The 16,905-nt window shown below is 37.8% G+C and overlaps 1 non-coding gene across 1 annotated transcript; it reads left to right on the forward strand.

The window, feature by feature from the left end:
• Positions 1-16,393: 16,393 nt before the first annotated feature.
• LOC141634965 (small nucleolar RNA R71) lies at positions 16,394-16,500 on the forward strand. The gene has a single exon (XR_012539679.1). It is a non-coding gene; the product is annotated as a small nucleolar RNA R71 (small nucleolar RNA).
• Positions 16,501-16,905: the final 405 nt, after the last annotated feature.

Raw genomic sequence — 16,905 nt, forward strand, 5'->3', positions numbered from 1 at the left:
CACCAAGACTATCCCCCAATACTAATAATATCATTAACTAGAGAATAATATTAGTCTCCTTAAATAAATTTCTAATATTTATGGATTACTACTTCTAGTAATATATATTGAGGTATTTTAAATAATAGAACAAAGTTCATGCATAAACTAATTTATGTTCCCTTTTGTTTGAGATAAGGTGGGAGAATAGAATCATCATATGATAAGAATGAATGAATGAATAATGTATAAGAGAAACTAGTTCTCTTTTTTGGTGTGGTGGTGTCGGGTAGAGAGCCCCGAAAGAAGCCAATGCATGCACTTCAATTTGTCTTCTCAAGAAAATCGGCATGCAAGGCTATGGATATAGGTTATGATTGTGTTTATTCTACAACTAAAATAAACATCCACTAACTCTAATACCCTTCCAATTTTCGGTTCATTTCATAAAATGGAAATCCATTTTATTTTGTCAAATGTCAATTGTCACACACAACTTGTCACATGTAACATGTAACATGTAATTAATCATATTAATGCATATTTAACAACTAAATATCATTATGTAAATTAATAAAATTACATATTATAAATTATCTTGTAATTCATAATAACATTTGTATAAAATGGGTCATGTTAATATAATTCACAATATTTTGTAATTATAATTAACCATTCATTCTTGTCTTAATTGTTTCATAAACAATAATCAATTTTAGTAATAAAGAATTTTTATTACTAAAATGAATCTTATTTAGTCAAATTACAATAAGATATAATATTCTCTCTTATATATCAATTAGTTCAATTTAAGGATTTAATCAATCTGTATCGTCATACAATCGATTAACTTTACAATTGAGGGAATCGTCCTTTAGGTGTGACCTTAAGGGATCAAATGACCACCACCATCAAACGACAGTAATGTCAAACTCTATTTAGCCAATCATTACCGATTAATGTTAATCAGTCGACTACATATATTGAATCATCTCTTTACATATTCTTATCATGAGTTTTAATAATGTGATCGCACTATTGTTGAGGACACATACTCCAACAAGGTTGCCCCAACCTTGTTCCTCCGAAGCCTTGGCAAAAACCTTAGAAAGAAAAAAGGCATGGGTAAAGGCAAGAGCAGGAACAAATGATTTGGAATGGGATGAGAAGATCAAACAAAGAGTGGAAATTCGCCATTTATAGCGAGTAATAACCGGACGATTCATAAATGCCCCCCAGAGTGTTAAAGAGGAGGAGACATGTTCAAATGATTGAATAAGGCCCCTGAAATCCTAAAGTACAGAAATGGAAAAACAAGATAAGATGGCGAAAACCGTTATTTTATCCAATGCAAATCCAAGTGTTACAAAGTTACAAACGCCGACTATACAATGCAAAACAGCAAAAGTAAAAGCTAAAGCTACGATGATCGTCAAAAGTCTCCAAGGAGTAGACCTTCGACAAAGTAACAAAGTACGCTGGACGATTCACTTGGGACCGATGGCACTGATCGCCGCCACCTTCATCCAAAGGTAGGACGATGAACATCAGGAGCAATAAGTGCCGAGAGAAGTAGCGGCCAAAACAGAGCAAAGATCAAACACTCAACATGCCTACTCAGCCTGCTCCGAGCCCGCTACAACATGGAAAGAGGAGACCCCTTCTGTAGATACCGGTATCTGTCGATACTGGAATCTATTGAATTCCGAGAAACACCTGATGATAATAGGACGACATGTACTATTTGCATTTGCCGTTATTTGGAAATTCGTTTAACGATGTTGAATGGCCGTTGTCGATGACGTTTCATTTTCTTAATTTAAATGATATTTAAATTAGTATTTTCAATTAATAAACTCATTTTATCATTTTAATTTGAATTTATTTCCTCAAATTTATTTTATAGGAAATGAAATAGATATTTTGATAATTAAGCATTTTGATTTGAAAAATCATTTAAATCGTTTTATAAATTGATTTGAAAACTTAATTTTTACGGCGGTTTTATACTCGATTTCTTAGCCCAATTTGGACTCGTTTTTACTCGTTTTTTGGCCCAAAATTCATTGAGATTTCGACCCACGTCCTTCCTCCCTTGGTCTTGTGTTCCAAACCCCATAAACCCAACCAAATCCCCTCATTAAACCCAACCAAAATCTCACTCAAAAGTAGCCCACTCCTCCTCGGCCTACCCTACTTTCCCAAGCCGAAACTACCACCAAACACCTTTAAACCCGACACCCATCTAGCCAATCTCACTCACTAAACCTAGCTCTATTTTTGTGTGACCTTGGGAGCTCGTTTCTTGATCTCCAAGCCTCCCCATCGACTTCCCTCACCTTTCCCATCAAGTAAGATATCTCCTTTACCTTCCATACTTCCTTGCCAACCAGAAAAAGATAGAGAAAACCTTCGAAAAGATTAAGGAAATTCGAGTTTCCTAACACCGTTCCAAGACCTTTCCTTATCTCAAACAAAATTCTTCCATTGCCATAATCATAAACCATGCCAATTCCCTACCTTAACCTCTAATAAAAGCTCCCTAACAATTCTAACAAACTCTCAAAAAACCGAGCCAAGTTCCAACTAAAACACCTCGAAAAACCGAGTACATCCCAACACAAACACCATGTATTTCGAGCCCTAATTCTCCCTATATATACCCCATATATTAAACACCATTGCAACTCTGAAATCCCCTAACATTCACACATCATTCACAAGCATCCACACTCAAAAACAAACCCGAAATCTCGCTCCAATTGGCTCGAAAAACAAAGTATTTAATCACTCTGTTTTCTCATTTTTTGCAGCCTGTTTTGCCTTGTTTTTCGTTCCCTTAACCCCAAAAACTAGTCCCTTTTGTTTGAACTTTCAAGTACTACGTTCTTCCCAGATTCCAAAACATCTTTCCAATCGAATTTTCGTTAAGAAATGAGTTCGCAATTCGCGTTTGAAAATCGCTGCTCCATTTAGAAGAAAATCGTGTTAAAGCTTTCTGCTTTCGTCGACGACGGCCCCTCGAGATAAAGCCTACAATAAATTACGACCCCAAGATGGTGTCAACAATATATGTAGGTTGAGGGTGCAAAATAATCCTTGTTCTTTGTCCTTTATTCTCGTTTTTTTATTTATTTCTTCTTATAGTTTTATTTCAATCGTTCTTCTAATTATATAATTATAATAGTATGTTGTCGTATTTTTTTAATGAATTAAGGAGAACAAGATGTGAATGTTTTTGGCCGATGTATGGCACTATTTGTCTTAATTCACATGTCTTACAATAGTTTTTGATTAAACATGAAACTTCATTAATTAATCTATTAATGATGCGATCTATGCTAGTACTTGTTTAAATCTGATTTTTCACAGGTTATTTAGTATAAAGATGAAGTCTTTATTTAATTTATCATGTTATTTATCATATGATTTTGTTTGTTTAAGTTTGTATGACGATTAGCATGATTAAATCGCATTAACAATGAAATTGTTTCATTAACCTTGTCATATGTCATATTATGCTTAATTCATCATGAACATGAAGTGCTTGGTTTAATTAAATTGTTTGAACAAGAATTGTATCTAATTATTTTAATTCTTAATCACATAAATTTGTTTTCAATTTATTGATTAGTCATGAAATAATTTGTCATTGAGCGTGCTTAACCCTCTCGTAATTCGTGCATGATTTAAAGTCACTAGGGCCGTGTGTATGTCTTGGCCAAAGGGTCGTGTTTGTGCATTAATTTGCGTGCCAACCATGCTTGCTTGTTTACAGTTTTATTATAATTTTTATTGTATTATAATCTGTTGTTTAGTAACGTTTGTTTTTCTATCTTATGCTAAGCGTAAAATTATGTCTTATCCTTTCTTTTGTTCGTTTACTATGATAATATAAATAAACTCACATGCTAAGTTTACTCGATGATTTAATTACATTAAATTGACTTAGAATGAAATTCACATGTTTAGGGCTAATACGATGATTGCATTCTCACATGATAGATAGACAAATAGGCATCATAGTCCATTAGTAGAGGTCGTTATTGCAACTGGCGAGGTTGGGTGTTTTTAATAAAATTAATTAACTTCCTAACAAGTAATCTCACAATGAACTCATATCTCTAAATTGGTTTCTAAATTCCACCTAAAAATTTAGTGGCGACTCTTTTAAAAGAAAGTGTTTTTTTTAAAGAAACATTCACGTGGATGAATTTTCCTTGTCCACAATTTGGCGACTCCGCTAGGGACAATAAAACTCGAAAAGGAAGATGATGGCTATTAGGATTATCTATCATGTTTTTTTTATGTTTATCATGCATAAACCCTAATGAGACTTTAGGATTCTGGGCATTTTCCCTCTTGGGTTGATCTCAGGATAGGAAAATGACATCCACTATTCCTAGTTTAAATATCAAGGTGATTTTGCCGAGGTTAGTAAGTGCATCCTACCATATTGCACCATGTGTATGGGGGTCACCACTTCTCTAACAACGTGGGATCATTGGCATAGACCCTTTTTAGAGGACCGACCTAGACATAGAAGAGTTTAGGCTCATACATTGCATCCCTAACATGCGTATCGCTAGGTGCTATGTGGTTCTACGTTTTGATTTTTTTTTTAAAATATTTCACGTTTTTTTATGAAAAAAACCGCCCTTTTTAGCTCTTTTTTTCGAAAATTTTGACTCCATTCCAACCCAATTTTTCGAAAATTCCAAAGTCACATTTTCAACCCCAAACCTTTGAAGCTACCTCTTTTGAAAAAAAATCATTTTTCAAAGTGAAATGCTGCCGAATTAGGATTAGAATTAATTACCAAAAGTAAGCCTTTTATAAGCCGGCAGGCTGACCATTTAAAACCTCATTTTAATTCAAATCCTTTTTCAAATCAATAATTCACATGAACCATGTTCTGAACCTAACCCGAGCCTAGATTAGAGTTTGAGTCAGTTTGGTTCGAGTCTGCCTAGTTAGGCCTATGTTTTCCCTTGTTAGTCATGTCTAACCTTGTTAGAGGTTCATGTGAACCATGCTTGGTCTAGAACAGCACCCAGTTGGGTAACCTAAGCTCGCTCTTAGGTCCAGGTCATGCATGTCGACCAGGTGGTCTGGGTCAAAGCATAAAAAACGGCCATATAGGCCATTTGAACGTTTTTCACATAGCCTATGGACCATGTTGCTTCAATCACGGGTTAGGCCACCGAATCGATGTCTTGTCTAAGTCTTTGAGTTAGTGTGAGTCGATTCATAGTCCTATTTAGGTCTAAGACCCCTTTTACATGTGTGGCGCCTTCGTTGCGAACCTTTTAGCTTGTTTCCCGAGTCTAGGTCTATCTTCGAGTCAAGTTTGAGTCGTTGTTTAAGTATATGAGTCGAGTCCTTGACTGTGCAGGTGGTTTTGGTTCGAATATTGATTAGTTCGGGGTTTTTATTGTAGAAAGGCCGCCCCAAACTAGAAAGATAACCATAGAAGCTCTCGTAACCAAGATGGGTGGAACTTTGGAGAAAGTTATGGCTAGTTTGACCAATATTGAGTCCAAGCTCATTGTGGCAGAAATTGTGGCTTCTCAACTTACTGATCTCGAGAAAATACTTAAGCTAATGGAGGATAAGATGAATCTCTCTTGGGAAGAAAGCATCCATTATGAAAATGTTTTTTTTTGGGGGGAAAAGGTTAAGTATTATAAATCAAAGAATAATAGTTATGTAGAACTTTACACATATCAAGCTATTACATCAACAAATAAACAAACATTAAACATCAATGGATGCTATGCATCCAATCCATATCTCATTGCTTCATATTGCTGCAATTCCTTCTATTAAACCAAGTGCTCACTTCAGACATGATAAGTTGCACCACCCTGTCAGGTGTCCTTACATAATGATCAATCCTGGCCTCATTCCTTACTCTCCAGTTATAATAAAACAAACTAACATAATATGCCCCAATATACCTGCGCTGAAACTTAGATCTCCTAGCAGTAGAATACCACTGAATAAGTTCAGAACTAGGGATACTGATTCTCAACGAAGCCTGAAGAAGTCTGCAGCAGGATTTAGTATAATCACAGGTATAAAAGAGATGCTGATGATCCTCAGGTTGCATCATACATATATCACACAAGTAATCAATAGTAATTCCCATCTTCACTAGTCTGTCCTTGGTCAGAAGTTTGTTATGCATAATTGCCCAGAAAATGAAAGACCACTTAGGAACATTCATCTTATTCCAACACACATGACTCCAAATAACCCTAGGTGTCTTGTGTATTAACCAATTATATCCAACTTGTACAGTATAAGGAGAATTATCATTCAACCATTTGTTTCCATTGTATGCTTGGTGAAAGTCTTGCATAGTGTTTTAGTAGGATTTCTCACAAGGATAAAGTCCTGCCAGGGATGTAATTGTAGGGCAATCGAACTCAAAATAACTAAGCCTGACTAGTACGATTGACAAAGTAAATAATGAATAATAAATCAAGACGCAAAGATTTATACGTGGAAAAACCCTGGGAATAAGGGAAAAAACCACGGGCACCAAGCCAGGAGGGATTGTTACTATGATTTTGGGTATCCTGACAGGGAATGTGTATGTCAGGCTATGAATAGAGTATGATTGTTTAATAATAATGCTATGGTGGTTTATGATTACAAAGTTGAGAGTAAAAATGCGAGTGAGTAAGTGATTCCTTCTTCTTTCTTCTCCTTGCTATTTATAGTGGCATTCTCCTTTTCAACGGTCCTTTCCAAGCCGTTTATGTCCTTCCTAGTAAATAGGCCACGTGCCTCTATTTACCCGGGAGTGGTTGGTTGACTCCTAAGATTGGCCGCCTTTGTCTCTGCTAGGTTGACTGCTCCATATTTGTCGTGGGTTTTGTTGAATAAGTCTCTCGTGTAAGTAGGAACAATATTTCTGGACATTAGTGGTTGCCTGGCGCGTTCTGGTAGTACTTGGCATGTGACTTGGTGAGATATCCCTTCATGCCTGGCTTAATTGATGTCTGACCTGTCTTTCCCTCCTGGCTGCCGCCTGTTCAGATGTTTGGATACCTTGTATTGAATTGCTTCTGTTCAGGCTTGGCTTGGTCATTGCCTGATTCCCATCTGGTCAGACAGGATAAATCTGGGCCCAACATTTGCCTCTTATCTTCTTATTCCCAGTTGATCTGGCCAGGAATAAGGAGATAAAAATTCGAGACAGGCAAAGTGTATAGGAATATTTTACCGGAAAAGAGTTTGAGTTTCTCTCAACTTCTATAACGGCTAGTGGCCATAAATGAGGTAGGTTCATTAAACCCTAGGAGAGTCATGATTGGATTTGTCCACTTGTGTTATCCGTTAGATTTTTGCGGCTATAAAATGCTTGAACCGTTTGTTTTCTTTCACATTTCCATTCTTCAACTCTCTAAATTTTCTTTCTCTTCTCTCTAATTCCTTTGTGAAGTAAACCCTTCTTTGAAAATCTTCATATTCCAATCATTCAAAAAATGGCCGGTGGAAGGACAAAGGCTACTGCATCAAAGGCCGTTGCTGGGGCTGAACAGGCTCCGGTAGTGGTAGATGTTCCATAAATTATTCCTGAAGATGAAGTTATGGAGATTTATGCCCCTGCAGAAATTTTGTCTATAACGTACAAGGGTGTCACTTTTGCCCCTGTAAAATCTTTGTCTGCTTCTTTCCCTGAGGCCAATCAATTGAAGCCCTCTTTTGAGCATTACTTGAAAGGTAAGGGTCTTCTTCCCTCTGGTGCTGAGCTCTGGGTCCCTGAGAGTGGCCCAGTCAGGACTAATTGGTGCAGTCCTGGCTGGTTCTGTATCTTTAAATGGGTGTTTAAAGGAGGTTGCAGGCTTCCCTTTTCTCAATTTATGGTTGAGGTCATCAAGGCCATCAAAGTTGCCCCTTCCCAACTTATGCCGATGGTTTGGAATATTGTTCAATCTGTTGAACACCTATGTTCCAAGCATAACTTGGTGATTACCCTTGAGGATTTCAAGAATGTCTACCTGGTCGGATTGGTTTTGAGCTTAGATTTCGGTTACTTGTCGTTAGGAGCACCTAGACCAAAACAATATTTATAACTTCACAAACAACTCTACTACTAGTAAAGAAGCACGTAAAGGTCGGATCCCAAGGGACGGGTATTGATGTAGGATTTTCGATTGGAAGTAGTGGTGTCTAGGGGTGTCACAATTTGGGTTGAGATAAGAAGATCACTAAACTAAATATCAATTAAAGTAAGAAAGCAAGATGACTAAAATGAGATGTAAACAATTGATTAAAAGCACTAGGGTGTCATGGGTTCATAGGGGATTCATGGGAATTGATCATACAAACATATTCTCAAATTATAACAAGCAATTATTGTTGTGATAGGATCGAGTTGGTTTATATCTTACAATCATAGAAAGGTTTGGGTCCCGGAGCCGTATCGATTAGATTTTACAACACCTACAAGTCGACTTAATCCTCCCTACTCAACTATATGCATGGTCTAATAAGATTCGAGTTGGTTTATGTCTTACAAGTCTCATTGAAAAGGTAAGTGATGGATAAAAAATGCAGGGATTCATAGGCTCGCATTTCATCAAACATAACATGTGTATAAGTTGAGATCACAACAAGCAAGCAAATAAATTATGAAAACATATTAAATTAAGCATGAATCATCCCCCATGTTGGTTTCCCCTAGTTTACCATTACCCTAGTTAAGGAAACTACTCACTCAATATCAAGTTTACCATGTTAACAAGGTTGTCACAAAGCAAAACATAATGAATAAATGAAGATGATTAACAATAATTAAATAGGGATTAAGAGAGTTATACCTAATGATGATTCCAAAATAATAATGTAAAGAATAATAGAAGTACTTGATGATTGATGGAAGGTTGTCAATCTCCCAATAAACCCAAATAATCTTCATGTACCCAAAACAAAAGATGAACAAAAGATAAATTACGGATATGAGATTTGTATTAATATTTGATTAGAAGTTGATTACAAGATTAAAGAGAGATTAGAATAGTATAAACTACACTAAAGATTGATAAGAAGAACATGATAATATAATTAGACTAATGGGGTATTTATAGTGGGGATTAAGTGCACAAATTAGGGTTACTAAGGGCTTAAATGACGATTAAGTCCTTGAGGAATTGCTCCTCTCAAGAAAAGATGCGGGTCTCCTTTTAGCTAGTCTTCCAAAAATATGCGCATCTCAAATGAAGAAAGAAGAGGACGTGCCCCTCTGGAGTACAATCCGAGCGTCCAAGGGTCGGGACGGGCGGATTGGGGAGCTACTGCACGGGCGGCCTGGTGGTAAGGACGAGCGTCCTGGGGAGCTGTTGGACGGGTGTCCCGATGGTTGGGACGATCGGATTCTGGCTCAGCTTCCTTTTGTTCTTTTCTTCTTCCAACAATCCTCCGGGATTTTGTCGGGATGCAAGGATCTTCTTCATCATTGCCCATCTACTACATTATGTACAAAGGAATTTGATCAATTTAGCTCTATTTTGCCATGAAAATGCAAGTTTTGCACTCCTCTCCTACCAAGGAAACAAAACCTCAAAGAATATGCAAAAGGGCTAAAGATAGTAAATGACCCAAATATGCACTAAAAAGTATAGGAACTAGGCTAATTCAGGGACTAAATATGCTCAAATATTGATCACATTAAATATCCCCAAACCAAACCTTTGCTCGTCCCGAGTAAAGAGGTGACAAAACTAGGACCCTTATTTAAACTATCCTACTAATATAGCCGATATGAGACAATTAGCAAGTCTCACTCCGCCCCTTCAACTAACAACAAGACAACCATGAGGTAGGATACCTTCTTGCAAGGCAATGTGGGTCTTGCCAAAATGGCGACACATCCAATCATTAAAGCACACAAAATCAAGTAATGGATGCATCTACAAAAAGAATAGCCACTTTTCTCATCTAAGTGGCAGAAATTATCTAAAGGGGAAGCAGTTCAAGGGTACACACTCCTTCATAAATATGGTTTCTTCAAACTACTAAGCCTATAAGGATACCAATAAATCACCTCCAAGTTGTGTCAAGCTAGGGTATCTTTGTCCTCAATCATTAAATGCTTTTGTCAAGAATAGACTCCCTATGGTGTTAGAAACACTGGAGGATCGCGGAATTCCCCTTCTTTTCTAGACAAGAAGAAGGGTCGTCCCCTCTCTACCATGCACAAAAATGGATACGATGGATAAAGGGATCAATAGTATTTGAGTTTCATTTGGGAGTTTGATTTTGTTGTTGTTTTTTCCCCCCAATTTCTTGTGGCATATAACATTTGAGAGCACTTTCTTTTTGTCATTTCTTTTGATTTTTGTCATTTTCAATGCTTGACAACTTTTCAACTTTTGCATTTTCTTTTGAACATTTTCAAAGTCACCCCAATTAGTAACGAGGGTGCCTTATATTTGAAGCACAGGAGTTTTTATTTTTGTCACTCCTCTTTTATTTTGATACAATTTGCAAACTTTTTGACTTTTTATTTCATTTCTTAAACTCAATTTGAATAATTTTTGTGCCCATTCCCTTTGATGACAAAATGTATGGTAGAACATGGATGGATTATGATTGCATGGTTTAAAGGGTCACCTTGGAATAAACGGTAGCCAAGGAGTTATCACACCACAAGTACTCTTGACTAGGCCTTAATCCATGGGTCAAAGGATACTAGCATGACACATCCTAGGGTGTTTTACAAGTATTCTAACAAGCAAAGTTTTAAGAAGAAAAAGCATCTACTAGGGCCTACATACACTTGTCAAGCTTCCCAAATAGACGGTTTCACAAAACTCTTTCCTAAATGCAACTATATGCCATGATGCAACTAACATATATAAATCCTAATGCATATGCTTCTACCAACTAATATGCCAAATAATTTGAATGCAAGTCCAAAATTCACATTGTTTATACCGCATCAATCAAAATAAACCCACATAGTCATTAACATAAAGAGGAAAAAGGAGATTGGAAAGATCCTACCATGCGGTCTTCAATATCGTAGTCAATCAATGTGAACAAGGATGAACAAACACAATATATACAAAACAATATATACAAATCTATAATAAAAAGGAATGAACATTTTTTTTGATTTTCAATTTTTTTGGATTTTTCGAAATTTTTTGATTTTTTGGATTTTGAATAAAAGTCAAGTTAGAATTTCCCATCCCCACACTAGTATGGGCATTGTCCTCAATGGCCAATACGATAGGAAATTATGCAATGAGTATGCATGATTTCTAAACTAAATGCAAACTATACTAAGCTACACTACATGATTCATGTGTTTTTCTTATGGCGCAGAGCATAATTTAAATTAGCTCCCAATGCATATGCATGGACTTCCCCAAACCAAAATAGACATTATTTCTAACGTCATGAATTTCGGGAGAGTTTATGCACTTGGAACGCAATGCATGAAACTAAAGATTGTCATTTTGGATTTTACAAGTTGGAAACAAAGATAAAGAACACCTTAATGAAGCCAAGGTGTTAGTCCTCTAATGTTGCTAGGACTCCACAAAATAAATGATCAAGATAAAATAAAAACAAGAGAAGTAGACAAACCATAAGGGAGGTGTAAGAATGTAGGAGCTTCCAAAGTTTGCTAATCCTCACCCATTGTATCATCATCATCATCATCTCTCTAGGCATAATCAACCTCCATAGATGTGGAATCATGTCCACTCTCGCTTTCACTTGCTTGTTCTTCCTCACTTTCCTCTTCCTCTTCTTGAGCTTCTTGTTCTTAAACCTCTTCTTAGTCACCACCCTCTTCAACAACCATCTCCTCTCCACCCGGTATACCACCACTAGGAATGCTAGGAAAGAATACTCCCCTATCCGCCCAACTAGGCAAAGGACAAGACGGATCAAGAAGTCCTTGCCTAGCTAGATGTAGGAGGGGCGAATATTGGGCCTTGTAAGCATCCACTCTATCATTGTAAGCTTGCTTGTGCATTTCTCGCATGAGTAGTGTCAAGTAATCATTTCCCACTTCGACATCCTTGGTTTTGAACTCTTGGTATTCAAATGGGTAAGGTGGGGTGATATTAGAGGAGGAGGGCTCGGCAATTTCGCCCCTTAGTTGTTGAATGATATACTCGGGTCTCTTCGGAGAGTGGGAGAAGGTAGTTCGGTCGGTGAACATTCAATCGGCAGATTTTGGAAGGCAAGGTGAAGGATCTAGCTTCATTTGTTAACCACCCATATTTGTCGTCAAGAGTGTCGTGCTTGACCCACTTGAACTTGTGAATCATGGTGTCCATATCAACAAGATGGCCTCCTTTAACAGGCACATAAATGTTGTTTTCTTTGAAATCCCGGTTAAAATGCCTAGCCAAATAGGTAAATAGTCCTCCATTAATAATAAAGGTGGTGCCTTCTTTGCCATAATCGACATTAAGCTATCGTTCAACCAAAAGTCTTAGAGCATTGTATGGCTTGGTAAATTCCCTCCCAATGTTCAAGGCCGACTCAAGAAGAATACAATTGAGTTTGGTAAGATGGTTTGTGCCATTTATAGCTATCAAAGTATTCCCAATGACCTTATGCCATATTCTAATGCACAGATGGTGGACTAGGAGAGCACGACAATCATGAAAGCGCACGAATTTCTTTCCGGAAATTGCCATCCAAATAGGAGCGGGGTCATACTTGATAGGAGTCTTTGTATATTTCGGGTTATCACTAAGGCCTAATATCTTACCCAATTTGCCATAAGTTATGCGTCTATCAACATTTTTAAGACAAAACTCGATGTTAGTTCGAGTCTCCACCCTTGTGACTTTCAAAGAACTTAAAAATTCCAAGGTGAGGGAGGGATATGTTAATTCTTTCATTGTAAACAATTTACCCATTCCCAAAGACTCAAAGAAGGTTTTGGTTTGTTCAAGAACACCCAATTTTGACAAGGAATCTTCACAAAAAAACTTAGTAGGTATGATGGTTTTCTTAGCAAAGAGAATGAATTTCTCCCTATGAGAGTCGGAAGTGAAAGTTACCTCCGGATAATTGGATAATTGTTCAATGACCGGAGTTGTTAATGTTATAGCTTCCATAGGGGGATCTTGTTGTTGAACCTCCAATCTTGCCTCATGGACTACCAAAGCCTTTGACAATTGTTTTGCTTGAAGAGCTAGTTGCCTTTTGGAAAGTGTCTTCTTTGGGGGTGCCTTGTTACCTCCTTTAGTTCTTGCCATTCTCCTTTGCTTGATTACACCAATGAGAGGTTGAAATATTCAATTTTTAGTTATACCCAAATCGATTTAGGATGAATAAATGTTGCTTTGTATCTTAAAAATCGACTCAAAGGTTGAAGATTTTGGTGTTTGAATCACTTGTTGTTGCAAAAGGAGTGATTAATTTTTGTTGTGAGGAAGTTTGGATTTTATTTGGTTGAATTTGGTTGAGGAAATTTGATTTTGTTGATGGAGAGGATGAGGGTTTTTGGGGTTTTTGGGTAGTGGGTAGTGTTTGTATGTTGAAGAAATGAGAATGAAAGGGAGAAAGAGGTTAAAATCAACCGTTATTTTTGAAAACGAAGCAGAGGACGAGCGGACCAGGCATCGGGACAGGCGGATTCTTCAATGTTTGGCTCAGGAAAAGACGCCACAGGATGAGCGTCTTGCTTCTAAGACGAGCGGATTCATTGGGTAGGGACGAGCGTCTTTCTAGGTGGACGCTCAGATTCCTTTACAGAGAAAATCCCAGATTTTTGTCATTAAAAAGACGAGCGTCTTTTGTGAAGGACGGCCGTCTAGAACAAGACGAGCGGATTCTCAGCTGAGACGCTCGGATTCTTTTACAGACCAGTTTTTGTATTCTGCAGCTCTACCAGATGAGCGTCTGGTGACTTTGGACACTCGGGTTCTTCAGGACGAGCGGATTGTCCATTTGGACGCTCGGATTCCTCCTTGACCACACAGATTCAGGTCCATCCGTGGGTACATCATAACCCGTGTCATTTTCATTCTTTAATCCTCGTGTTCTTCATTGTAGGGGCACTACAAAGGCATGAATAGCCTAGGCAATTGCTATCCCCACACTAAGGTAAAGCACTACACATCAATAAAATCATAAGTCCCTCCCTCATTTCTCTCAAAATGATGAATATCTTGATCAAGGCACAAAAATATAAACCCAAAAATGACAAAAATGCAATGTAATAATTGAAATACAAGTTAGGGAGTTAGAATATTTACAAATGGTGGTTTAGGGAGGACTCCACGAAACTCTCATCCAATGTGAGATGTCAAGGGGGCATGTTCAAGGTGTTATTGATGTTACTCAATACCTTGAAGAAGTTGTCGAAAGCTTGCTCATTATCATGATAAAGGTCCTCAATAGATTTTTGCACTTGTTGTTCTCCATAATGGTCTTGGTTCATAGCATTACCAATATAGGGATTGAATATCCCTTCGAACTCATCATCCCAAAGACCACAAACTTCATCTACTTGATCATTAAAAATTTCTTGAGTTGATAGAGACAACTCTCCTTCTTTCTTGTCTTGGCCAATGAGGCCATCTTCTTCACTTGTCATGAGTGAGCTTTTCAAGCTCTCATTGTTGCTATTTCCTTGCTCTTTTGATGGAGCATCATCCACTTTCTTTTTCCATTGAAATTACAACTTCTTCCTATCTTCCTTCCGGCTATATTGATCAACCATAAAACACGGCTCATGCAACCGGGGAGCTCTCATGGTCTTGTCAAGATTGAAAGTGATGGTTTCATCTCCCACTTCAAGGGTGAGTTCTCCATGCTTCACATCGATCACCGCTCCCGCGGTGTGCAAGAAAGGTCTTCCTAAGATAATAGGAATGTTGGAGTCTTCTTCCATGTCAACAATAACAAAATCCACCTGGATGAAGAATTTTCCAATTCTCACGGGAACATCTTCCCATACCCCTAAAGGTGTCTTTGTTGATATATCCACCATTTGAAGCGTGATTTTGGTACATTTGAGTCTCCCATTCCTAGCCTTTTACTAACTGAATATGGCATGACACTAACACTTGCCCCAAGGTCACATAAAGCTTTGTTGATTGTAGTGTCACCAATAGTGCATGGAATGGAGAAGCTTCCCGGATCCTTGAGTTTCGGAGGTGAACTCCTTTGAATGATGGCACTACTCACCTTAGTGAAGGAAATAGTCTCAAGCTTCCGGATTGATTTCTTCTTCGTAAGGATGTCCTTCATGTACTTTGCATAGGCCGGAACGTGATTGATCAATTCCATGAAAGGAATCGAGACTTATAAATTCTTTACAATTTCCATGAATTTTCCAAGTTGGTCATCAAACTTAGGCTTAGCTTGACGACTCGGGAATGAAAGTCTAATCACAATGGGCTCCTTCTCTTTGGCCTTTTCTTCACTTTTCTTTGAAACTTCTTGATTGGTGGGTTCTTCTTCCCTAGAGTTTTGCACAACTCTTTCCTTGTCACTAGCTTCCACAACTTCATCCTCAACTTGCTTCTTTGGTCCTTCATATCTCATACCACTCCTCAAGTGAATGGCACTAACCGTTTCATGTCTTGAGGGATTACTTTGAGGTGGTAATTGCCCCTTTTGTCTTTGAGAGTTTGAAGTTGCTAGTTGGGTTAATTGAGTTTCCAACATTTTTGTGTGAGCTAGGATGTTGTTGATGGTGATATCTTTTGCTTGGCTATCTTTTTGCATTTGAGTGAAAAATTCTTGTTGATTCTTTAGCATTTGGAGGACCGGTTTTTGAACATCAAAACCTTGGCCATATTGTTGATTGTATGGAGTTTGATTTTGATAACCTTGGTTTTGGTTGAAAAAGGGTCTTTGATTTTGGTTTCTCATGGGAGGTGGGGTGTATGTTGGTTGAGGTTTTTGAACATTTTGGCTTTTGTATGAGAGATTTGGGTGGAATTTGGTGTTTTCATTGTAATAGTTGGAATAAGGGGTATCACTTTTGTATGCTTGAAAAGCATTCACTTGCCCATTCGTTCCCCTACATTCACTTTGGTAATGTCCCAAAGTTCCACAATTCTCACATATCCCACTTGGGATTGATGAAGATGCCACCATGGCATTAACATGATGCTTTGGTGATTTTGAGGCTTCTTCAAGCTTAATCATAGCCTTCTCGAACTTCAAGTTGATGGTATCAATATGAGCACTAAGTTGAGCACCCAATTGAGTAATAGAGTCCACTTCATGCTTTCCTCCTCTAGTAGCCTTGCGAGGTCTACTATATTGTGAATTATGGACCGTTATTTCCTCAATATTGTTCTAAGTTTGATTATCGTCAACTTCGGTGAACATACCATTTGATCCCATGTTGAGAATGTTTCTTGAGTCTTCATAAAGACCATTCCAAAATTGTTTTACTAAGAACCACTCGCTAAGTCCATGATGAGGACATGAGCGACAAATTCCTTTGAATCGCTCACAAGCTTCATACAAAGATTCTTCATCCCTTTGCTTAAAACCCTTAATTTGAGCTCTTAGCATGTTAGTCTTTTCTGGAGGATAGAATTTTTTGTAGAAAGCTAGAGACAACTTCTTCCAAGAGTCAATTCCAATATTAGCCTTATCAAGGCTCTTCAACCATTGTTTTGCGGTGCCAATTAGAGAACAAGGAAATAAGACCCATCGAATTTGGCCTTGAGTCACTCCGGTTTGTGAAATCGCATCACAATTGTCACAAAAAGTTTCCATGTGGGAATGAGGGTCTTCACTAGGCATCCCCCCAAATTGGCTTCTTTCGACTAATTGGATAAATGCGGATTTTGCAATAAAATTTCCGGTTAAGTGTTGTGGTGTGGGAGTTCCATTGGGTAGGTTCTCCTCGGTTGGTACAGAATGTGATGAAAACTTAGGCATTGTGGGTTGATTGTGTGATTGATTTTGTGTTGG

Source organism: Silene latifolia, chromosome Y (assembly GCF_048544455.1).
Source record: "Silene latifolia isolate original U9 population chromosome Y, ASM4854445v1, whole genome shotgun sequence".
Classification (NCBI taxonomy): domain Eukaryota; kingdom Viridiplantae; phylum Streptophyta; class Magnoliopsida; order Caryophyllales; family Caryophyllaceae; genus Silene; species Silene latifolia.